At 50.1% G+C, this 23,427-nt stretch overlaps 1 long non-coding RNA gene across 3 annotated transcripts in view; it reads left to right on the plus strand.

The window, feature by feature from the left end:
• The window catches only part of MARC2, a 37,640-nt gene continuing 14,455 nt past the window's right edge, over positions 243–23,427 (plus strand). For all 3 annotated transcript variants that reach the window (XR_002336195.1, XR_002336194.1, XR_002336193.1), the window contains exons 1-4: positions 243–577; positions 7,496–7,669; positions 12,576–12,738; positions 13,926–14,066. This is a non-coding gene — a long non-coding RNA (mitochondrial amidoxime reducing component 2). The remainder of the gene's footprint in view (positions 578–7,495; positions 7,670–12,575; positions 12,739–13,925; positions 14,067–23,427) is intronic.

Below are 23,427 nucleotides of genomic sequence, written 5' to 3' on the forward strand. Positions count from 1 at the left end.
AGGCGACTGTCCTGTCCCCTGGGCCCCGTCGCGCAGCCAAGCAGCGGGACAGGGAGAGCGGGTCGGAGAGCGAAAGTGACCTCTCGGGACAAAGGGGCGGCGCGGCCTCTGGCTTTGGGCCTCCTGCTCCCCCGCGGGGGCGCAGGGCACCCCGGCGCCCAGCGCGTCCTGCCACATCGGCGCGCGCAGAAAGGCGGGTCAGGCCGCTGACTGGGCAGCTCGGGCTCCGCCCCCCGCAGCCCCGAGCCCCCGGCGCCCCGCCCGCGCCAGTCGCAGGCTGGTCTGCGCTCCGCGGTCGCCGGGTCATGGGCGCCGTCGGCTCGTCCCCGCTGGTCCGCCTCGGCCTCTCCGCGCCGTCCCGGCCCCGCTGGCTCGGGGTCGCCGCGCTGGGACTGGCCGCGGTGGCGCTGGGGGCCGTCGCCTGGCGCCGCGCGTGGCCTCGGCGGCGCCGGCGGCTGCAGCAGGTGGGCACCGTGGCGAGACTCTGGCTCTACCCGGTCAAGTCGTGCAAGGGGGTGCCGGTGAGCGAGGCCGAGTGCACGGCCCTGGGGCTGCGCTGCGGCCACGTGCGCGACAGGTAGGGCTGAGCCCAGCGCGGGTCCCTGCTGCGGAGGGCTGCGGGGAGGGAGCTGGCACCTGGCCCGGGGAAGGAGAAGGGAGGCCGGCCACCTGGCTTTTCCGGACCGCCTGTTGGATCCTCTGGCTTTGAGCCTGCGGCTGGAAAGATCCAGTTCGCGTCGGGTTCGGGTTTGGGGAGGCAGGGGAGGGGGCAAGCCTCTGGCCCTCCCCGGAGGAGAGCTTCCTTTTCTGTAATAGGACAGATCCGCTCTCCAAGGCTCCTGCTAGTGCTAAACTTTCTGATTTGATAGTATGAGGAGACAAATGTTGTTGGCACTCCCGTGGACAGACGGGAGCAAAGCTGAAGCCAAGTGTTTGTTTTAAAGGGCCACACGTGAGGCATATAGAGGTTCCCAGGTCCCAGGCTAGGGGTCAGATGGGAGCTGCAGCTGTGGGCCTATGTCAAGCCACAGCCACAGCCACAGTGATTAGAGCCATGTCTGGGAGCTACGCCAGAGCTCACTGGCAATGCTGGCTCCTTAACCCACTGAGCTGGGGCCCAGGGCTCGAACCCAGGTCCTCATGGATACTAGTCAGCTTCCTTACCACTAAGCCACAACCAGAACTCCTTGAAGGCAGCTCTCTTGTTCAAGGACATTGGCTGTGACCTTGCTGGGCCTTGCTCCTCACACTTTTCAGTTCTAAGGAAGGTTTTGGGAGCCTCAGGAGGTGGCGGGGCCTGACCCACTTGAAAAGGAAATGAGCAGAGAGAGTGAAGTCTTCTGCTGGGGACAGAAGGTGGCAGGGGGACAGACTGTGCACATAATCCTTTGCCATTAAGGGGACAGTGTGACCCCTGCCCCCTGAGGCAGAGTGGTCTTTGGGTGAGGAGCTCGGTAAAGCCCCACCTAGGTAGGGCCTCGCGAATGGAAATGCCGGCCTCCTCCCTCAGAAAGGAGAGGATGCTTGGTCATTTTCTCCCGAAGGTGAGCCTGCGGACACCTGCTTATGGACACAGAGTTGTGCAGCTGTGCAGCACAACTGGGAAAGGGCTCATGGCAGCAAGGATGCTAAACCCTGGAAAGAGTGATCAAGGGAGAACGGAGCCTCCTTCTCTGTTTCCTGAGGCTTGAGATGCTTGCCTGGCTGGGATGGTTTGGCTGTGGTCCTGTGTCTAATGGGAGGGAGGTTTGCACACCGGTCTTTTGGGGACCCTTTCGGCAGAGGCTGCCTGCCTCCCGGAGTTCACCCCAGGGCACGTGTGGTGGGTCTTCTCTGAAGCTTGCCGTCCTCTGTGGGCTCCCAGGGCATTGGGAATCTCCAGCTTGTTGTAGAAACTGTTGTGTGTACAGACCATGTAACTCATGGGGCGTCTTCCATCCCTCTTCACCCCAGATTTCTAATCCTGGGGAGAGTTTTTTTTTAAAAAAACTGTGATTTCCTGAGAGTCCCATCCCAGACCTAGGAAATCAGAAAGAGACATGCAGACTCGGGCCAGGTGATTGTGAGGCTATCGTAGAGAGTTTTCTCCAGGACCATTAAGAAGAGGAAGAGCGGAGTTCCCATTGCAGTGCAGCAAGTTAGGAACCTGACTAGTATCCATGAGGATGTGGGTTCGATCCCTGCTTTCACTCAGTGAGTTAAGGATCTGGCATTGCTGTGAGCTGTGGTGTAGGTTGCAGATGCGGCTTGGATCCAGGTGGCGTAGGCCAGGGAACTCTCATATGCTGCAGGTGGGGCCCTAAAAAGAAAAAAGAGCATTTTTCCAGCTTATTCAGACATGAAGGCTGGGCAGGCCTCAGGCACAGTGACGAGGTAATTCTCTTGACACACAGCCAGGGAAGCTGGACTTCTGCTCCTTCCTTCTTCGCATAAAGGACCAGGCAAGGGATATTTCATAGTGAGATTTTCAGTTCTTATCTGTGTTTCCTGTCTCTTCATTGGAATAACTATGGCTTTCCCACTGCTCATTGTCACAGCTTTGCTGTGACTTTTGCTTCCCTGGAAAGAGAATATTTGTCCTTTGCTTGTCTGCTTCTGTGGGCATCTGAAACCAGATGTGTGTATCCGTGTTCCCTTGTTTTGAATAATCAGTGCTGGGGTTGGGTGCTATGCTGCGGAGACTGGGGTGAGGCAGGGAACGGCCATGCAACCAACTTGTATTCAGTGCTTTGTACGCAGCAGGCGCTAAGTCCTGTCACACAGATGGTGTTATTCAGGCTTCATACCTACCCTGTGGCTGGACATTATCTCCACTTGCAAGCCAGGAAACTGTCCCCAGCATTGAGCATCTCCCCAAGACGGCAAAACCATCACGCTCTGGAGGCGTGAGAGCCCAGGTCCCCGAGTGCCACGCTCATGCCCTTCCTGGGAATGCGGCAAGGATTTGTCCACGAAGTCATCAATAAACAAGCAATAATACGAATAGAAAAAAGTTTCATTTGAGCCAACCTGAGGACTAGTCTGGAAGCCCACTTCTCGGATGACTCTGAGAAACTGCTCTGGCGAAGCAGTTTTCAGCACAGTGTTTTTTTGTTTGTTTGTTTTAAGGGCCACACCTGCAGCATATGGAGGGTCCCAGGCTAGAGGTCAAATCCGAGCTGCAGCTGCCAGCCTACACCACAGCCACGGCAACGCCAGGTCCTTAACCCACTGAGCGAGGCCAGGGATGGAACCCTCATCCTCGTGGGTCCTGGTCGAGTTTGTTTCCGCTGCACGGTGAAGGGAGCTCCGTCAGCACAGTTTTATATCTTGTGAGAAGAAAGACATTGCAGTCAGGATTATTTCTTCAAGATTAAAAAGAAGAGAACAGACCAGCCTGTACCCAGCAACCCCAGCCTGGCCTTGGCACCTGGGAAGGGAGTCTTGCCAGCAAGGAGGACTGGCATTGGCATCCCAGGAAGAGAGGCATTTAATTGTTCTTTTTTTTTTTTTTTTTTTTTTTTTTTTTTTAAGGGCTGCACCTGCAGCATTTGGTTTCCCAGGCTAGGGGTTGAATGGGAGCTGCAGCTGCTGGCCTACACCACAGCCACAGCAACTCTGGATCTGAGCTGCATCTGAGACCTACGCCACAGCTCATGGCAATGCCAGATCCGCAACCCACTGAGAGAAGCCAGGGCTCGAACCTGCATCCCCGTGAACCCTAGTTGGGTTCAATAACCACTGAGCCACAAAGGGAACTCCTCTTTATTTCCATTTTGAACCTGTGCCTTTGAGACTGTTCTAAGAAGCTAACAGCGTCCTCTGTAAGTGCCCTTTGCCTTAAATTTTTTGTGTTATTTTGTTTGAAACCCTTAACGTGTTTGTGAACGTTTGGCCTGAGCGGACTGACTGCGCTTTGAGCTCGTTTCGGGTCCATCTCGCAGAACGCTGACCCTGGCTGTTGGCACAGACCCTGGGAGGGCTTGGCTCCTTGACCCTGTAAAGCTGCACTCTCCTTAGGGGCCATGTGTGACTGGCCGTTGATAAATCTGTCCCCGCCGTTTACCCAGCCAGCGCTTCATCTCTTGTGTGCAGACTGTTAGCTCTTGGAAAAATGAAGCTCCTGAGTTTCTTATTCCCAGGGTCCCTCCCGCCTGCCCTCGCCCTCCAGCTCTCTGTGGTGGGGCTGTTTGCTCTCCTTTTCCGGCTCCGTCATTCCTGTACCCCGGGTCAGCTTGTCACTTTAGAAACGAGACTTCCCAGCTGTCTTGGACTCTGCTTCCCAAACGCAGCTGCGGGTCACTCAGGGTCATTGCTGTTCTTTCGGAGACCCGGAGCTTTGCACTCTGTGCTGGCTCTGCACGCCCACATGCGCGTGTTTTATGTGTAAAATGAAAGGGCTGGCTTTGGGGGCTGCCAATGAAGAAAACTGCTCATAAAAAGAATCTGCACTTCAGACATAGCCTTTCTTTCAGATCTGGCAGAACAGAGGTAATTATTCAATGATGCCCTGGGCATCATTTGAACACAAGAGGTAAAAAATATTGTCACCCTAGTTACAGGGTAGTGAGGGTGGCTGGTATGTTATGGGCGGCACCTTTGTGTCCTTATAGTGGTCCTTGTCCTGCCCCGGTGTTGGGCTGCTTGCAAGTTGCCACTTGCTCCTTCCACTGCAGGGTTAGCAGGGCACCTCTAGCTGCCCCTTCTCCTGTGTTGTCCCCGGGTTAACCCCGCGTGGTTACACATTGGCTGGAGCTGCAGGCGGGACCAGAGAGCCCAAGGGAAGGGCTGACAGGGGGCGGGCGGGGGGGGAGGTAAGAAGGCTCAGCCCCGAGATAGGTGACTGTTAGAAATGATGGGCCAGGGGGTTGGATGGGCTCCTGTCTGCACATGTGTCTGGTCGTGTACAGCCCGCAGACCGAGCCTTGCCTCCTCCGAGGACAGGCCAGGTTGGAAGTTCCAGGGCAGGCTTGGGTGGGGTTAACCAGAGCAGGGTCTTCCAAGACTCTGCACCCAAGGATGAGGCTGGAAATAGGGGACGGGGCCCAGCCCCTAGGGAACAGGGCTATAACACAGTCGGCAGGAAATCTCTGGAGCACAGAACCCAGCCTCACCCCACAGGGGAGTGAGCTAGGGCACCCTAGGAACCAAAGACCCTTAAAAAGGAAAAGGCGCCCTCCTCAGAGGGTCGGGTACCTCCTTCTGCCCAGCACCCCCAGGTCCCGGAAGGAAGGTCCCCCAAGGCAATCCCTAAAGTGCCTTTGTGCTGCCACCTGCCATGCTTCACTCTGATGCACATGCCAGCTGGCCGGGCTCAAGACCCACCTGGCTTGGTTCCGGAGGGTGGAGGGGTGGTTATCCAGCACCTGGACAGGGGTAAGTTGCTTGGCTGGCAGGTTCCAGAGGGGAGGTTACCTGCCAGGGCCAGGGGAGGGCAGAGACCCGGCTCCCCCACTGTGATAGTGGATGTCCTCCCTAGGTTTTCCAGAACATTCCATCTGGCTCCAGTCAAGTTTTGGAATGCCTCTGTCCTCCCAGAAGGGGCTGTCTTACTGCTGTTGTTCACAGATGGGAAGGCCCAGCCTTCAGGAGAGGCTCACTCGTCAGGGCTTGCAGAGTTCATCACCCACTGAGTTTGTTTGTCTGAAATAGCGATATTGAAACTCATTTTCCCTAGGAGCGCTACTCTTTTTCCTCTTTAGAGATCAAATTGTTTGTGTGCTGTCGCCCAAAATATCTGCTCTGTTATTGATGAGAGCATATCTGACCTCACAGACTCAGCATCCCTTCTCATTCTTTAGCTCAGCTCCCCCCTCCGCCCCCGAGGTTATGGTACAGGGTGTGAAAACTGAGCTGAGAACGGGGGCGGGGAGCTCTCTAAAATGTGAGTGGAGCCCTTATCCAACGCGATTGGCATGAATCTTTTTTCCCCTCCAGCTGTATTGACACAGGATATAAAATGGACATAGAACATTGTGTACGTTGAAGGCGGGCCTTGCGGCGGTGTGATACGATGCAACGTGAGCTGACACCGCCTTCGCCTCACCCAATTTCCATTTCGTTGCTGTTGTTCTTATGGTGAGAGCCGCTGAGATTTTGTCTCTTAGCAACTAAGGATATACCGTGTTGCTAACTGTAAATACGGTGTTCACTGTAGCTGCCGTGAGGTCCGTGACATCCCCAGAACGTCTTCTGTGGGAAGTTTGTACCCTTTGACCACTTTCACCCTATTCCCCCCACCCCCAACCCCTGGCAACCACCAATCTATTCTCTGTTTCTAGAAGTCCCCCTTTGTAGATGTCACTTACAAGTGAAATCATACAGCATTGGGCTTTCTCTGTCTGACTCATTCCAATTAGGGTAACATCCCCAAGTGTCACCCATGTTGTTGCAAATTGCAGGATTTCCTTTTCATGGCTGAATAATATTCCATCACACACACATGCGTGTGTGTGTGTGTAAATAACATTTCCTTTCTTTTTCTACTGAGTTAACCTTGGTTTACAGCATTCTATGAGTCTAACATGTGCATGAAGAGGAAAGCTGCTGAGGCCTTTTCTGATTAGGATCTATGCAACGTAGCCGGTGAAACCTAGCAGGGGGCAGTTTGCATCTTTGGGACTCAGGAACATTCAAGACCTTCGTCTAGAGTTTCCGTCCACTTGAGCCATGGGTCTTTGGTCAATCTTCTCTAGTTAAGACATTTCGCTTCAACCAGAGACATGTTTTCTCCCCCCATTTTATTTGAATCTTAAAATTTCACTGAAGAATAGTTGGTGTACAGTGTTGTGTTCATGTCTGCTGCACCTCACAGTGAGTCGGTCCTACATCTGCTTATATTTATTCGTTCCCAGGTTCTTTTCCCACGTGGGTTATCGCAGATGGTTGAGTGGGGTTCCCTGAGTTCACAGAGATGGGCTTAATAGGCTCAGGGAAGCCTCCGACCACAGCAAAGTCCCAAAGAGGCAGTGTAGTTGCCCCAGCAAAAGGGATGTCCCTACACCAGCCTCACCAGACGGATTTTGGGGACTGGGGTTTTTCATACACTGGCCAGATGCTCTCTATCCCAGGGCTCTTTGTACCAAACGAGCTCCTTTGAGGGGCACTGACTTTTGGAATGAAAGCATTTGGCTAGACCTGGATACTGTCTGGAAAGAAATTGTTGGGTCCTGAGTTGGGGCAGGGGGAGGGTGTTTTTTTTTTTCTTCTTATGGAAGTTCCCAGGCTAGGGGTGGAATCTGAGCTGTCGCTGCCGGCCTACACCACAGCCACAGCAATGCGGGATCCCAGCCGTATCTGCGACTGACACCACAGCTCAGGGCAATGCCGGATCCTTAACCCACTGAGTGAAACCAGGGATCGAACCCTCATCCTCATGGATATGAGTCGGGTTCTTAATGCACTGAGTCATGACAGACACTCCAGGGGGAGGGTTTTGATGAAGTAGAAGGCTGGATGGAAGCCATAGAGACAGTGGCAGAGGAATTCTGAGTGTGCCCCGTTTGTTTCCTGGCAGGTTCTGGACGGTGATTAAGGAAGATGGACACGTGGTGACCGCACGGCAGGAGCATCGCCTTGTGCTGGTCTCCATCACCCATGATGACAACTGCCTTGTCCTCAGGGCGCCGGGCATGGACCAGCTGGTTTTGCCCATCAAGGTGCCTTCCTCCAACAGGCTCCACAACTGCAGGTGCTCTACATGGGGCCTCTGGGGACCTTCAAGAAAACTGATCTACCTTCAGGTGCCGCCTTCCTCTCTGCCTCGCTGTGCTCGTACCGGAGGTGATGAGAGCGGTCAAGGAAAGTGAAGAGCAGTGTAGTCTCTCTGTTGGGATCGAGCCCAGTGGTTGGTTGATCAGAATGTTGCCTTAGGGGCACTTAGATTTACATTCATCAGATGTTACAAGATGTGCAGACACAGACATGACTGTCCTGAAGAAAGAAGTTTTTAATATTCACAGATTCCTGGAAATAGGAAGCCCATGCTATGCAGGACCACATGGGGAGAAATACTGGGGTTGGTCAGGAGGCAGAGGGATCAGGGGGAAATGTGAGCAAAAGTCTTTGTTCTGGTTTCCCCAGGTGCTAGGAAAATTGGATCTGGGGCACAGGGACTGGCTCTGGATGATTAGAGCAGGGACAGTGGCCGTGAGTGTGAGGGCACAACAGAGGAGGTGGTTGGTGTGAGGGCTCTGGGGTGGTTGGTCTGCCTCTGGGAAACCCAGGGCTTTACTATCTCTAGGAATTGACTAGTCCTGGGAGGGGTGGTTCTCAAGATGTCAAAGCATCAAAAATATAAAAAGTAAAAAGACATCAGGATTAATACAAATAGGGAAAACTTACAAAGGGCGAACCTTGAGGGTTCGTCTCCTTTTGGTCAAGCAGGATGGATTTCTATTCATAATTGCCAGGCAGACAAGGGCATTCATGGAGATGTTACCACCTGTATCTCAGGGCTGGATGCTGAGGATGCTGGGGCTTTTTGGGAGGACTCTGCAACCCCTAAGATCTAGGGACAGGGACCCAGGCACCTCCGACAAGATGCAGACGTAAGGGAGTTCAACTCTGGCCAGAGACGCACCTCAGGCCTGGGTTTCTGTTCAGTCTGGGGGAACCTAGCAGGACTGTCCAGTTTCATGGCTCACTGGGGGCTTGTCCTCTGCTATCAGGGAGTCCTAGAGGCTTAGACACTTCTCCTGTATCCTCTGGATCCCTTTGTAACCACCTGAGAATTCTCAACATATGGAAATTAGTGCTGCCCAAAGGTCCCCAGACTCAGAGGACAGGCTCAGATTACCCCTGTGCCCTCAAATGCTTTTCTAGCCAAGTGTCTGAGCTGAAATCCGTCCCTCAAGGTGCCACCATTTTGTAGCTTGAAGCCAGGATTCATGAATACACTCTTTCTGTTAGTTGTCTCACCAGGGTTATGAGGTGGCTAGTGGAGTTCCACTTTACAAACAAGGAAACCAAGTCCTCTAGGACTGTTTTTACCAAATTAAACTTGGGCCTGCTGACTGGTGCACAGCAAAGCCAATCCACTGACACCAGCTTGTGACAGAGGAAAGTACAGCATTTATTGCAAGACACCCAAGCAAGGAGAATGGGCAGCTCTTGCTTAAAAGACCAGAACTCCGCCCCGACTTTCAGGGCAGGAGTATTAAAGGCCAGATGAGAGCAACTGTCCCCGAGGGGCCTGGCCAGCTCCTGGGCACTCTTCTGATTGGTTGGTGGTTAAGTAACTAGGCAGTGTGTCAGGCGTCAACATTGTCAATCTTTTGGTTCCAACTGGTCTGGGGTCTCCCTGCTGTGGCCAGTGCACAGTTAACTTCTTCCACCTGGAGTTCCCATTGTGGTGTCTTGGAAACAAATCTGACTAGTATCCATGAGGAGGCGGGTTTGATCCCTAGCCTTGCTCAGTGGGTCGGATCCTGCATTGCTGTGGCTGTGGTGTAGGCTGGCAGCTACAGCTTGAATTTGATCCCTAGCCTGAGAACTTCCATATGCCTCGGGTGTGGCCCTAAGAAGAAAAACAAACAAACAAACAAAAACTTCTTCCACCTGATGAGGATTTTAGAGTAGCTCAAAGATATGGCTCAGGCTATTATCTGTAGCCCTTGAGGAGGAACTAAAATTCCTTTGTTTTATGGCTAAACTGTGATAATTTTGTCTTGCTCGTCTGTTTTCCTTTGTTTTCTGCTTCAGTTTGCTATCTGGAATGTATGGAAGGCCTAGGAGGCTGAAGTTTTTCTACAAACAAGGAGCAGGTGGTGGGGGAGGAGGGGGGGACGGGGATCTGAGCCGGTGGCAAGGACCCAGGGGTCCTGCTCGTCTTCACTATCACACGAGGCAGAGCTGCCTGCCTCCCTGGAGGGGCTGGTGCTTTTCTACGTTACAGGCTTCAGGCAAATACATTCATTGGAGAGACAAACCGTAGGGCATTTGAAGTTCACGGGTAAGTGCTTAGTTGACATGTTGGGTGGCAGGTGCAGACGTTGCTGGCAGACTCACTGTGTCCTTGATATGAAGCAAGTTCTTCTCTCCAGGCTTCTTACCTGGGTGAGTAGGCTCCAGAGGGAGCCAAGGAGGAGGACCTTGTAGGTGGGTTGATCCAGATCCGCAGAAGGCATCCATCCAGGTGCTGCCTGTTCTTGTGTAATTCCGTTCTGCACTTGAGTCATGCTTCTGGATGAGGTGGGAATAGACAGCCAGTGGAATTCTGGGAATCTGGCAAACGCCGTGGCTGGAAGCTGTGTTTTTGGATTGGCACAGACACGGCCGGAATGTAATCAGCACACACTCTCCAGCTAGTTACACATGCGGTAACTACCACAGACTGTATTTACAAGCCCCCCTTTTTTTTTCCTGCCTTTTTTTTTAGGGCTGCACCCACAGCATGTGGAAATTCCCAGGCTAGGGGTCTAATCGGAGCTACAGCTGCTGGCCTACACCACAGCCACAGCAAAGGGTGATCTGAGCCACGTCTGCCACCTACACCTCAGCTCATGGCAACGCCTTAACCCATTGAGCGAACCTGCATCCTCGTGGATACTAGTCTGATTCATTTCCACTGAGCCACGATAGGAACTCCTATTTACAAACCATTTTAATGCACTGATTGCCATGGGAACTGTTAAAAACTGAAGAAATGATATAAAATTGATAAGGGGCATAGTTTTATTTTCTAAATGTATTTATTTATTTTCATAACCTCTTTTTTTTTTCTTCTTCTTTTTTTCTTTTTTGCTTTTTAGGGCCACACCTGCAGCATATGGAGGTTCCCAAGTTCTCAGGCTAGGGGTCGAATCAGCTACAGCTGCCAGCCTGTGCCACAGTCACAGCAATGCAGGATCTGAGCCGTGTCTGCAACCTACACCACAGCTCACGCCAACACCAGATCCTTAACCCACAACCTCATGGTTCCTAGTTGGATTCTTTTCTGCTGCACCATGACAGTACTCCTGGCATAATTTTATTTTATTTACTTATTTCTTTCTTTTATGGCTGCACCTGCCACATATAGAAATTCCTGGGCCAAGGGTCAAATTGAAGCTGTAGCTGCTGGTCTACACCACAGCTGTGATAACACTGGATCTGAGCCACCTCTGTGACCTCTGCTGCAGTTTAAGGCAACACCAGATCCTTAACCCACTGAGGGAAGCCACAGATCGAATCTGCATCCTCATCGAGACAACGTCGGTCCTTAACCTGCTGAGCCACAATAGGAACTCCCATAATTTTATTTTATTTTAATATAATTTATATGTATTTCTAATGTTAAGATATGATATATAATCTAAGATATAATTTTATTTTACATGTTAATATTTACAATTCAATAGAAATTTAATCGTCATGACACGTTAAACACATAAACAATGTGGATAGACCTAAAGAATATCATATTGAGTGAAGTCCATCAGAGACAATAGTATATGCTATCATTTATATGCGAAATCAAAAAAATACCAGTGAACCTATATACACAACCGAAACAGACTCACAGACATAGAAAACAAATTTATTGTTACTAAGAGGGAAAGGAAGTGGGGGATAAATTAGGAGTATGGGATTAACAGATATAAACTACTATACATACTATAGATAAGCAATAAGGATTTATGGTATGGTGCAGGGAACTATATTCAATATCCGTTCATAGCCTATAATGGAAAATAATCTGGAAAATATATGTAACTGAATCACTCTACTGTTTATCTGAAACGAACACAGTATTGTCAATTACCTGTATTTCTTTAAAAAAAAAAAAGGAAAGGAAAGATAAAAGCTTACATGTCAACTTGCAATTCTGTGAGGGGTACATAGTTTTTAAGAAGTCTTTTTGGGGTACTCAAGCAAAAAAGAAAAAAATCCTTGAAGACCACTTTGTTATCCAGGGGAATCTGTGTGTACCAGGCAGGGCAGGTCATATGTTGTTATCTTCAGTTTGCAACGGGGACAGAAGGTCATAGATGTTTAATGATTTTCTAACGCTCACAAGGGAGCCATGGCAGGGTTCCAGTTTGAACCAGGTCTGCCATAGTCCAAGCTCAGGGCTCATCTACCCCCAGGCAGTCCTTCGCCCCTTCTGAACATATCCTCAGTCCTTGCTACTCAAGTGTGGTCTGTGGACCAGTAGCCCAGGCGTCCTGAAGCCTAATGAGAAATGCAGAACCTCCGGCTCCAGCCCAACCTACTGAAGGGAATCTGCATTTCAACAAGACCCACTTGAGTTATAAGCCAGTTAGGTTCTGACAAGCCCTTCCCTGCTCCGTCCCTCTGTGTCTCCCCAGTGTTAACCTAGGGATCACGGGACCACTTCCAGGACTTCTGGGAGAATCAGGTTCCAGCGACCCAGCTGTTCCATCTTTTTTTTTTTTTTTTTTTTTTTAATTCTGTTATTATAGTTTATTTATAATGGTCTGTCAATTTCTGCTGCACAGCAAAGTGACCCAGTCGTACATACATTCTTTGTCTCCCGTTCTCCTCCATCACGTTCCATCACAAGGGACGGGAGGTGGTTCCCTGTTCCATCTTGACCCCACCAGCCAGTGTGTCGCGTTGGAGAGTCACCCCGCTGCTCTCTGTGACCCTTCCAGGATGTTCGGTCTCGACACCCAGGGCAGGGACTGTGGCGACGAAGCTGCTCAGTGGTTCACCAGCTTCTTGAAAACGGAAGCTTATCGCCTGGTTCAGTTTGAAAAGAACCTGAAGGGAAGACGATCAAAGAAAATATTCTCCTCCGTTGCCCAGGATTACGAGGTGAGCCTGCCCAGAGCTGCCTTCACCCCCGCCTTCCCTCTGGGCCGCAGGGAGCCTGTCCTGGGTCCAGGTCGGGAGAGGGCAGGCCTGGCCCTGAGGGAGCCACCTGGGCAGGTGCAGGCTGGAGAGGGGCTGGAGGAGAGGGCGGGGTCTCGGGATGCGGGGAGGATGGAATGTGGGAGGAGCCGGGCCGGGGGCGGGGCTACCAGGGAGCTGAGGGCTCAGAAGACGAGCGGCGGCGGGAGGCAAAAGGGAGGTTAGGTTGGGACCAGAGCTAGGTTTCCTGACATGACAGAAGCAGACTTGCTCCAAGCCCCCCCACGCCCCTCAGCCAGGGAGGGTGTGTTGCTTCCAGTACAGAGAAGACACCGCACCCCCATGTCAGCTACAGCCCCCAAACCAAAGCCTTTTTGTTCTGCAGTGAGATGAGGTGCAAGATGCAGGCACCCTGGGGAGAGTCTTGCAAAGATCGCTTTTACAAGCTCCTTGAAGGCAGGGCTTTTTCTCTGCTGTGTTCACTGCTATTTGCCCACAAAGAACAGGGCCCGATACATAGTAGATGCAGAATAAATGCATGTGAGTGCGAGTTCCCGTGTTGTGGCTCCGCACATTACCAACCCGACTAGTAGCCATGAGGACTTGGGCTCCAACCCTGGCCCCTTCTCAGTGGGTTGAGGATCCGGCGTTGCTGTGAGCTGTGGTGTAGGTCACAGATGAAGCTCGGATCTGTCATTGCTGGGGCTGTGGCTCCGATTCAACCCCTAGGCTGGGAACGTCCATGTGCACGGTGTGGCCCTAAAAAAAAAAGCCCGTCCCCGAAAAAAAATTGCATGTGAGTGAGTGCTTGCTGCTGAAGGAAACTGCTAGAGCTGGTGGGCACCAGATCCTGCCCCCTCTGACGGTGATGATGGTGTGGAAAGGAGCTCACTGCTGGGTGCTCGAGATGATGCTGAGGGTGACATTGGCCCTGAGCCCTGGCTGCTGCCCTTCAGGGTGTGGACCCCGGTCCAGCCCCCCGGAGCCCCAGCGGCAGGATCAGTGGTCCTGAGCTGACTTGGCTGTTTTCACCCTCCCCTTCTGGGCTCAGGTGGTTTTGCTTCTGGGCTTTACTTAGCTTTGCAGTTGATAGTCTGAGCAAATTCCGTGGGCAGTGTCCTTGGCATTCATGCTGTGTCCTTGGCACACAGGTGGCCTACCCAGACTGCAGCCCCATCTTGGTCATCTCAGAAGCCTCTCTGACGGATCTGAACACGAGGATGGAGAAGAAGGTGAAAATGGAAAATTTCAGGCCAAATATCGAGGTGACAGGTTGCAGTGCTTTTGAGGAGGTAAGTGGCTTCCTGGAGAAGGCAGTCCTTGAGCAGAGATTTTGAAGAAGAAAGGGAAATGAGCTGGGTACAAGTGCATAAGGTGTAGGGTGGGTGGTAGGGTAGGTGGTTAGAGCAGTCTCCTGGGGAGTTCCCATTGTGCTCAGTGAGTTATGAACCTGACTAGTATCCAGGCGGACACAGGATCGATCCCTGGCCTCGCTCAGTGTGTTAAGGATCCAGTGTTGCTGTGAGCTGTGGTGCAGGTTGCAGACACTGCTTGGAACCTGAGTTGCTGTGGCTGTGATATAGGCTGGCAGCGGCAGCTCTAATTAGACCTCTTGCCTGGAAACTAACATACACCCTGCGTGTGGCCCTAATAAGCAAAAAAAAAAAAAAAAAAAAAAAAAAAAAGGGATTGTATGACCTTATGTTCCCCAGAGTGCATTTGTTGTTTTATTCCTGTATTGGGATGAGCTCACAGAAAGAGTAAGGTAAAATACTCTTATTTGAATAGAAGAGTTCCCTAGTTACGCACATTAAAAAAACAAAACAAAACAAAACTTTACTGTAAAATGATTCTAATGTGGCTGCTCTGGTCTCCCTTAAATTAGGAAGCTCAGGAGTTGAGGGACTGATGTATTTGCTTCAACCTGTCTACCTAGGACTCCATTTAGTGGGACTCTGTTAAATATTAACGTAAAATGATAATGCACATAAATATTGCATAGACCAACTAATAATTAAAAAAAATAGCAAACTCTAAGCATGGTGCAAAAATTCAGGCCACCATCTATTGCACAATCATGGAGCAACAGGAGGATGTGTTGTGTAATATTTACTCTTTGTGATCCAAAGCACTTTGTACTTTTTCTGTGTATCTAGGGATATTAAGCAGATTTTAAAAAGTGGCTTCCTATGGGCCAGTGTGATTTGTTTGAATTCTGGGAGTGTGGAGCAATGAAGTCTAAAAAATAATAAAACTGATCAACTTGTCCTATCTCCTGGTGACTATTTCCAGGGTCACTTTTTTTTGGGGGGGGGGTTGTTTTTGTTTTTGCTTTTTAGGGCTGTACCCGAGGCATACAGAAGTTCCCAGGCGAGGGGTTGAATTGGAGCTACAGCTGCCAGCCTACACCACAGCCACAACAGTAACACAGGATCCTTAACCCACTGAGTGAGGCCAGGGATCGAACCTGAGTCCTCATGGATAGTAGTTGTGCTTGTTGCCACTGAGCCACAACACGAACTCCTTCCAAGGTCACTGTTTCCCAAAATTTGTTCCCTGTTCCAGTGAGCAGGACTTGAATCTCTTGGGAATGTCTCGTTTGTGTTATTCTTTGTGTTGTCAAACTAGGTCTGGCTGCCCGATGCTCAAAATTCAATGCTGGAGAGACAAATGTTGGCAGAAATGGAGCGTGTTGCTTTTAATAAAAAACCCAGCAATCTGGGGAGAAGGCAGACTCATGTCCCAAAGCCAGTGCTGAAGATTCTGCTGGGCCATGAAAGTCTTTACAGGGAAAAGGGGGGTCCTCTCCATTAGTCATTGGGATGGGTGGTCTGATTCCTCGCCAGCTCCCACTGCTGTCAGCTTGGTGACTCCTTGCAATCTTCAGATGCTGTCTCCTTCCCGCAGTTTGCTCACGAGATTACTGACGGGGAAGTGACCTGGCCACATATAAATTACTTATTCCTCATTCTTTGATCTATAGGATCAAATTACTTCTTTGATCTATAGGAAGGACCAACAGGTTAGGCAGGGTATTGTGTGATCCAAAGCTTTGAAAGGTATGCTTGGCCTGGCAGTGAGTGTGAGGGTGCCTGCCAAGGTTAGGGACAAGATAGCTCTGCTAAAGGGACAAGACAAAAGGGGCCTCCTGCAGAGAACCTTTTCATGCCAAGAGCTCTTTCTTGCCAAAAGCTGCTTACACTCACTCCATGTTAGGAAAGAACTATGGAGAAGCTTGCAGAAAACCTTGGGGGTAGTGTCTGTCCCTGGGAAGTGCTCCTCCCAAGAGCTTCTAGAGAGGCAGGAGATGTTGAAGCCAGACAGCTGTGGATTGAATCCCAGCCCCACTATGCTCTGGCTGTGTGAATGGGTCCTTCCGATGTTGAAACTGGGCCTCTGTCTGCCGATGCCGAATTGAAATGCAGAGACAGAGTTTTGGGTAACGGAGAACAAGGCAGCTTTATTGCTTTGCCAGGCAAAGGGGCCACAGCTAATGCCTTAAAGACTGTGCCCCCTTTGGAAGGGGTTAGGAGGTGGTTTTATAGTTTGGGGAGTGGAAAAGGAATCAGGGCAGTAAATAAGTTTCAGGGCAGAGGCGAGCTTGCTTTGTCTTTCAAAGCTGGTGTTTAGTGGCCGCAGGACTAGCTCTGGTGGTCTCCTTTTTCCCCCCCGGAATGAAGAATGCTTCCTCAAGTAGTTCTAACTTTTGCTGGGGGTTTTAATTCTACAGAAAGGCTCAAAGGTATTGTTATGTGCATTCCTTGAGGGGGAACCTGGACCTGCCCCCAGGTTGCACAGTTGCCTCCTGACTGCTCCCCGCTGGTCTCTGCATCCGCTCCCCTCCCTGATTAGCAGCTGCCCTTTGGACTCAGGGAAGGTCGTGGAGGCTGAGGCTTATTCCCTAAAACCAAGCACTGGAGGGCCCAGAGAGCTTGTGTGCCCGGGAGCCCACAGGGCCCTGCTCGGGCACACCAGTACAAGCCTCTGCAGCTGTTGAAAAGTAAACTTTTTGCAAATCATCATTATTTTTCAGTCCCCAATAACCAAAGTTGGGGTGAATTAGGATTTCCTTAGAATGCTTGGATAAGAAGTCTCTCTGTCCTGGAATTAGAACAGTAATCTCTTCCTGGCTTCAGGAACTTCTGAAGTAGCAATGATAATAATAGCAATATAGAAGACAATAAAAAAGCAATAACAATTGCAGCTCCTAATTCCAAGTGCTCGCTGTGTAGCAGGCCCTGTGCCAGGCCCTTTCCCTGCCTTGTCTCCTTTAATCTTCCCAGTCATCCTTTCCAAACTGCTGTCACAACGCACCGCTAGGTTATAATATCGGTATAGGAGTTCTCATCGTGGTGCAGTGGAAGAGAATCCGACTAGGAACCATGAGGTTACGGGTTCGATCCCTGGCCTTGCTCAGTGGGTTAAGGATCAGGCGTTGCTGAGAGCTGTGGTAGCTCGAGGGCGGCTGGATCTGCTGTTGCCATGGTTGTGGCGTAGGCTGGCAGCTGTAGCTCTGATTCAAACCCTGGCCTGAGAACGTCCATCCATGTCCCTTGGTATGGCCTAAAAAAAAAAAAAAGAATTGTTTTGCAAAACTTTTGTGTAAGTTCTATCTTGTGTATGTGAGACAGCAGGAGGAAACAGTGTAAAAAAAAAAAAACCATTTAAAGCAGCTTTAGGTTTACAACAAAATTGAGAGGTAGGTACAAAGATTTCCTGTACACTCCTAGCCCCCCACCCAGCACCTGCACAGCACAGCCTCCCCTGTTCTCTCACTCACTAGAGTGATCTTTTTTTAAAAAACCAAGGATGATCCTACATGGACATCATAATTACCCAAAGTCCATAGTTTACTTTAGGGTTCACTCTTGGCGCTATATAGGTTTTTTTTTTTTTTTTTTTTTGTCTTTTTAGGGCCTCACCTGCCACATATGGAGGTTCCCAGGCTAGGGGTCTAATTGGAGCTATAGCTGCCGGCCCACACCACAGCCACAGCAATGCCAGGTCCGAGCCATGTCTGCGATCTACACCACAGCTCACAGCAACGCCAGATCCTTAATCCACTGAGCAAGGCCAGGGATCGAACCTACAACCTCATAGTTCCTAGTCGGATCCATTTCCACTGTGCCAGGGCGGAAACGCCTTACCTGGCTTTAAATATGCTACTTTTCAGATCAAGGAGGAAAGAAAAGCCTCCGATGCCATGGGTATTCCCTTTGAGCAGAGAATGTAATTAAGAGGTTTTTGTTTCAGTCTAACGTTAAATGATTAAATGGAGCTAGCTGAGCTTGTACCCGCTGGGACAGGGAGGGAGAGGCACCCAGAGCTTCGGACCAAGGAGCAGAGTAACCAGCAAGCTGGACTTTGTTCCCAGGTTCTGTGAATCTTTGTGGATTGTGGATTTTCAGCAAAACAGGAAAAAATAAAGCCTGTGCCTGCTGTAGGCTGGCACCGAGGAATGATGAACACACTGAGAACTCTGACGGCTGCTCTGAAATCACCAGCGGTTAATCCAAACAGAAATACTCCACCATGTCCGAGCTGTGTCTTTCCACTCCAAGTGTTTTAGTGTTTTGGTTTAGCCTCTGGGCAGGTCCCTATTTATTCAAAGGAGGTTTTCTGAAAAAGGAGGTTCTGTAAAAAGTTATCTGTGCCGCGCTGGAGTCTTTTGCTTTCCCCTTATAAATGTACACGAACGATTTTATTGTTACTATGTGAACTTTGCATAGAGCTCACTTAATAGGAAAAGGACTCTTACAAACCAACGAGGCAGACAGAAGCACAGTCAAATAGAATGCAGGAGGCTGATTTCATGAGTGGTCCCCATCCGTGGCCTCTCCGTAGCCAGGTGCTGAGTGGCGCCCTTTCTCTGATGCTGTGCCTGCTCTCCCCCCGCCCCGCCCCCGCCCCCTGTAACCCCACGCGACTTGCTTTGGGGGCTGGGGTGGGGGTGTCTCTACAGACAGGGCAGCGACTGAAAAGTCCCGGAGTCTCCTTCCTCTCTCAGATCCCTGCCACTGTCGTGAGAGCATACCTGGGCCAGCCGGACAGATGGAGGGAGGGCAGCCCGGAGCAGGGCCCACTCCATCCCGCACAGGCCGTCTCAGCACCCAGCCGGGTCCAGGCGGGATCGCCTCGATTGATGTTGGGCACCCAAGGCCGAGAGCGTGGGGACTGTGCTGGCATACCCTTCCCGAACGTTGAAATATCAGCTGCCAGGGGCAGGGCTGTGAGGTGGGTGGGGGCGCTCAGAGAGCAAGAATCCGATGCCCTCGTTCTGCCCACCGACTGCCCCTGGTGGGTAGCCTGGGCCCCAGGAGTCCTCAGCGGAAACGCTGGCCTTGTGTCCTTCGAGGAGCAGCCTGGTTACCCTGCTGTGATGCCAGCAGAGTGGCCTCCATGCGGGCAGTGAGGTCATGCCCTGTCTCTGAGGTCTGGTTTCTGTGCGCTCTGCGCCAGGTGCCTCCCACCTCCCCAGCTCACGGGACTTCTCTGCACAGAGAGTTCTGGATCCCACCATGTTCCCCAATGGTACGTGGCAAAAAACTCCGAGAAAGTTTTCTTGGTTCCAGATTACTGCTCAAGAACTATGCAATAACTTGGTTAGCCATTCCTGTATTATTGGGCATTCAGGCTGTCTTCCAGGTCCCATTAGGTAAATAATGAACATCTTCGTCTGCATTTCTAAATTTATTCTCAAGAAATGCTAAGTCAAGTTCCCGTCATGGCTCAGTGGTTAACGAATCCAACTAGGAACCATGAGGTTGCAGGTTCGATCCCTGGCCTTGCTCAGCAGGCTGGGGATCCAGCGTTGCCGTGAGCTGTGGTGTAGGTTGCAGACACGGCTTGGACCCTGCGTTGCTGTGGCTGTGGTGTAGGCTGGCAGCTACAGCTCCAATTCAACCCCTAGCCTGGGAACCTCCACATGCCGCAGAAGCCGCCCTAAAAATGGCAAAAAGACAAAAAAAAAAAAAAAAAAAAAAAAAAAAGAAAAAAAAGAAAGAAAGAAATAAATGCTAAGTCAGCATTTGACAGGTGTGTGTGTGTGTGCGTGTGCGTGCATGCTCTCTCTCTCCAGGGCGCTTTTGGAAACTGGACGGCGTCTATAATCCCCCAGGCTGGGTGGGCATATGTGGATATGGATGTACTTTTTCTTGTCCTCCTGCCAGCACGGATGCTTAGAATCTTAGAATCATAAAAGTCATGTCTTAAGGAAGTTGGTAATTCTCAGTGATGGCATCCTGTGTATTTGTTTTTTTATTTTCATTTTTTTTTACTTTTTTTGTCTTTTTGTCCTTTTAGGGCCACACCTGCAGCATATGGAGGTTCCCAGGCTAGGAGTCGAATTGGAGCTGCGTCTGTGACCACAGCTCACAGCATCGCCAGATCCTCAACCCTCTGAGCGAGGCCGGGGATCGAACCCGAAACCTCATGGTTCCTAGTCAGATTCGTTTTGCGATGCCACGACGGGAACTCTGTATCCTGTGTATTTGGCTTCTTACACCTTAAAAGTAAAAACACCAATTTTGGTTTGAGACAGTGTAACTGTGCAGTGTGATAGGAAACGTGTCTTTGGTGTTTGTCTCCAGTTTCTGGCACAGCTCCTAAACCCCTTGGAATTTCTGAGTGACAGAGGTGAGAGCAGTGTTTTTCAGTTCTTAATAAAAAGCCCCTGGAGTTCCCGTTGTGGCGCAGTGGAAACAAATCCGACTAGCATCCATGAGGACTAGTAACCTGGCCTTGCTCAGGGGGTATTATATTGTATTGGAGTTCCTGTTATGGCTCAGGGGAAATGAACCCGACTAGTATCCATGAGGATGTGGGTTCGATCCTTGGCCTCGCTCAGTGGGTTAAGGATCCGGTATTGCTGTGAGCTGTGGTGCACGTCGCAGACGTGGTTCGCATCTGGCGTTGCTGTGGCCGTGGTATAGGCTGGTGGCTACAGCTCCAGTTCGACCCCTGGTCTGGGAACCTCCCTACGCCTCGGATGCTGCCCTTAAAAAAAAAGAAAAGAAAAAATAAAACAAAAAAAGAAAAAATTCATAAAAAATAAGTAATACCATTTAAACTTGAGGAGCCTTCCAGAGACGTTGCTATAAATACATACACGCAGGTATTTACACAGAGTATTTCTGTAGATGGCATTGTCCCACATGAAGTATATACATGTGTATCTATCTAGGTGTGCTTTTTTCCTCAGCAACATCTTGAACATTGTTCAGCGTTAATAAATGTGGATTCATGCCCTCCTTTCTAGGCTCAAACAGTAAGTCCACATGGATTTAGCCAGCCTCCAGCTGATGCCTTGCGAGCTTTCTGCAATCTTGTAGGTTGTCGGTACCAAGCCAGAAAAATTGCTGAGGATTTCCAAACACAATTTTATTTATTTATTTGCTGGGTTTATCCCAACATAGCTTACACCTGCTTCCAACAATTGCACGTACAGCACAGTGTAATGGACTTATGAGCTTCCATTACAGATGAGCAGCAAGGGGAAGGCGTGGACCCTGAGATCAGGACTCGGAGCAGAGAGGGCTCTGGTGGAGGTGGGTGCCCAAAGGCTCTGTAACTCTGCAGGGTAATTTCTTTTTTTTTTTTTTTTCGGGCCACACCTGCAGCATGTGGAGGTTCCTAGGCTAGGGGTTGAATCAGAGCTGCAGCCGCTGGCCTATACCACAGCCACAGCAATACCAGAACCGAGCCAGATCCGAGCCGCGTCTGCGACCTACACCACAGCTCACGGCAATGCTGGGTCCTTAACCTACTGAGTGAGGCCAGGGATGGAACCTGTGTCCTCGTGGATTCTCATCAGAGTCATTTCCGCTGAGCCATGATGGGAACGCCATCTGCAGGGTAATTTCTTTTGTAGCCCAGTGAACAGCACAGCATTCAGGCTTTTGCCTTTTCTCTCTCATCCTTACTCTTAGATGACTTGTCCTTCCGTGGTTAGTTAGTTCGTTCAAGAGCTCAACTTGGCTTCCATTCTTCCATTCTTATACACATACACACACACACACACACACACATATGTATACAATTGGTTGGCTCTGCCCACGGCATGCAGACTTTCCAGGGCCAGGGTGCAAAGCAGAGCTGTAGCAGTGACCATGCTGTATATATATATATAAATATATATTTATATAGCCGTGTATGTGTGTGCATAGCCATATGTATATATTATAAAGTTTTATATAGTGAGTGAGAACCATAGCATATATAAAGATGGATGTATATTCCCTCTATTCTCTCTCTAGCATATGCACAGAATTGTTTATGTGTGTGTGTGTGTGTGTGTGTGTAGCCGTGTGGAGGGAGAGAGGGAGAGAGGAGGGAGGGAGAGAGAGCGAGATTAATGTCCTGTCCTGCATTTAGCCTTCCGCTGGCACGTGCCTGTGTGCGCGCCAGTGAAAATCACCAGCAAACAGAAACCCTTTCCTGTGCCGTTCTGTGTGTTCCACAGCAATCACCCCACATCCTGATGCTGTGTCTTTCTCTGGGTGCTTCTTGCGATAGGAAACCGTGTAGTTTTAATATATTATATACAAGGTGCCTGCAAATGAACAGTTAAGTCCTCAGGATTATTCCATGGAGCTGAGCCCACTAAATATAGTATTTTTCCTTTCACTCTGCCTTATTTCTTCTTTTCCTTCCTTCTTCCATCTCAAAAATTCCACGGTTGTATCCCTTCATACTAAATGAATGTCTCTGGAGTTTTGGATTTTGCCAAACTGCAGAGAGGCTGCTCACCAGCAGGGGGAGCAGTGAGTTCTTGGGGCTGTTTCTGTATTTAGAGAAGCCCCCTTGAGGGTCTAGGAGAATGTAATGGAAAATTTAATTTCATAGATTATGGATTTAATTTAAATTTTTTTCAATAACGTAAATGTATTATTATCTTCCTTGAGTAACGGAATTAATTGCATTTAAATTTAATGTACAAATAAAGAAATTTAATGTACTTTTTTAAACTGCAAAATGCTGGCGATGATCAGATTAGGATGTGTGATGTTATCATATACCTCATCACACATGAGTGTATATAATTCATTCCGATGAATCTTTTCGGAGGTAATTAGAATTGGAATTTGAGGGGCTTCAAACAATTCTTACAACAATGGGCAGTTTGTTATTCTAAACTGGGTACTGCAGTTAAGAGTGCAAGAGCAGAGGAAATCCGTCTTGGAAAACTAGGAAACCCAACCGAACTTTTCAGACTTCCTGCTTTAATATCATGCGGCTTTGAAATATGAAATTCAGGAGTTCCCGTCGTGGCGCAGTGGTTAGTGAATCCGACTAGGAACCATGAGGTTGTGGGTTCGATCCCTGCCCTTGCTCGGTGGGTCAAGGTTCTCGCGTTGCCGTGAGCTGTGGTGTAGGTTGCAGACGCGGCTCGGATCCCGAGTTGCTGTGGCTCTGGCGTAGGCCAGCGGCTACAGCTCCAATTCGACCCCTAGCCTGGTAACCTCCATATGCCGCAGGAGCGGCCCAAGAAATGGCAAAAAAAAAAAAAAAAAAAGAAATATGAAATTCATCCTCATTTGTAGCAAGATACCTACGGGCAGGTCTTTGGAGAGCCCCGGGGAGACCAGCCGGGCTTCAGCCCTGGAGGCCTGATGGGCTCACATTCCTGTGGCCGCAGCGCCCTCGTGTGGCGAA

The sequence above is a fragment of the Sus scrofa genome, chromosome 10 (assembly GCF_000003025.6).
Source record: "Sus scrofa isolate TJ Tabasco breed Duroc chromosome 10, Sscrofa11.1, whole genome shotgun sequence".
In the NCBI taxonomy this organism is placed as follows: Eukaryota; Metazoa; Chordata; class Mammalia; order Artiodactyla; family Suidae; genus Sus; species Sus scrofa.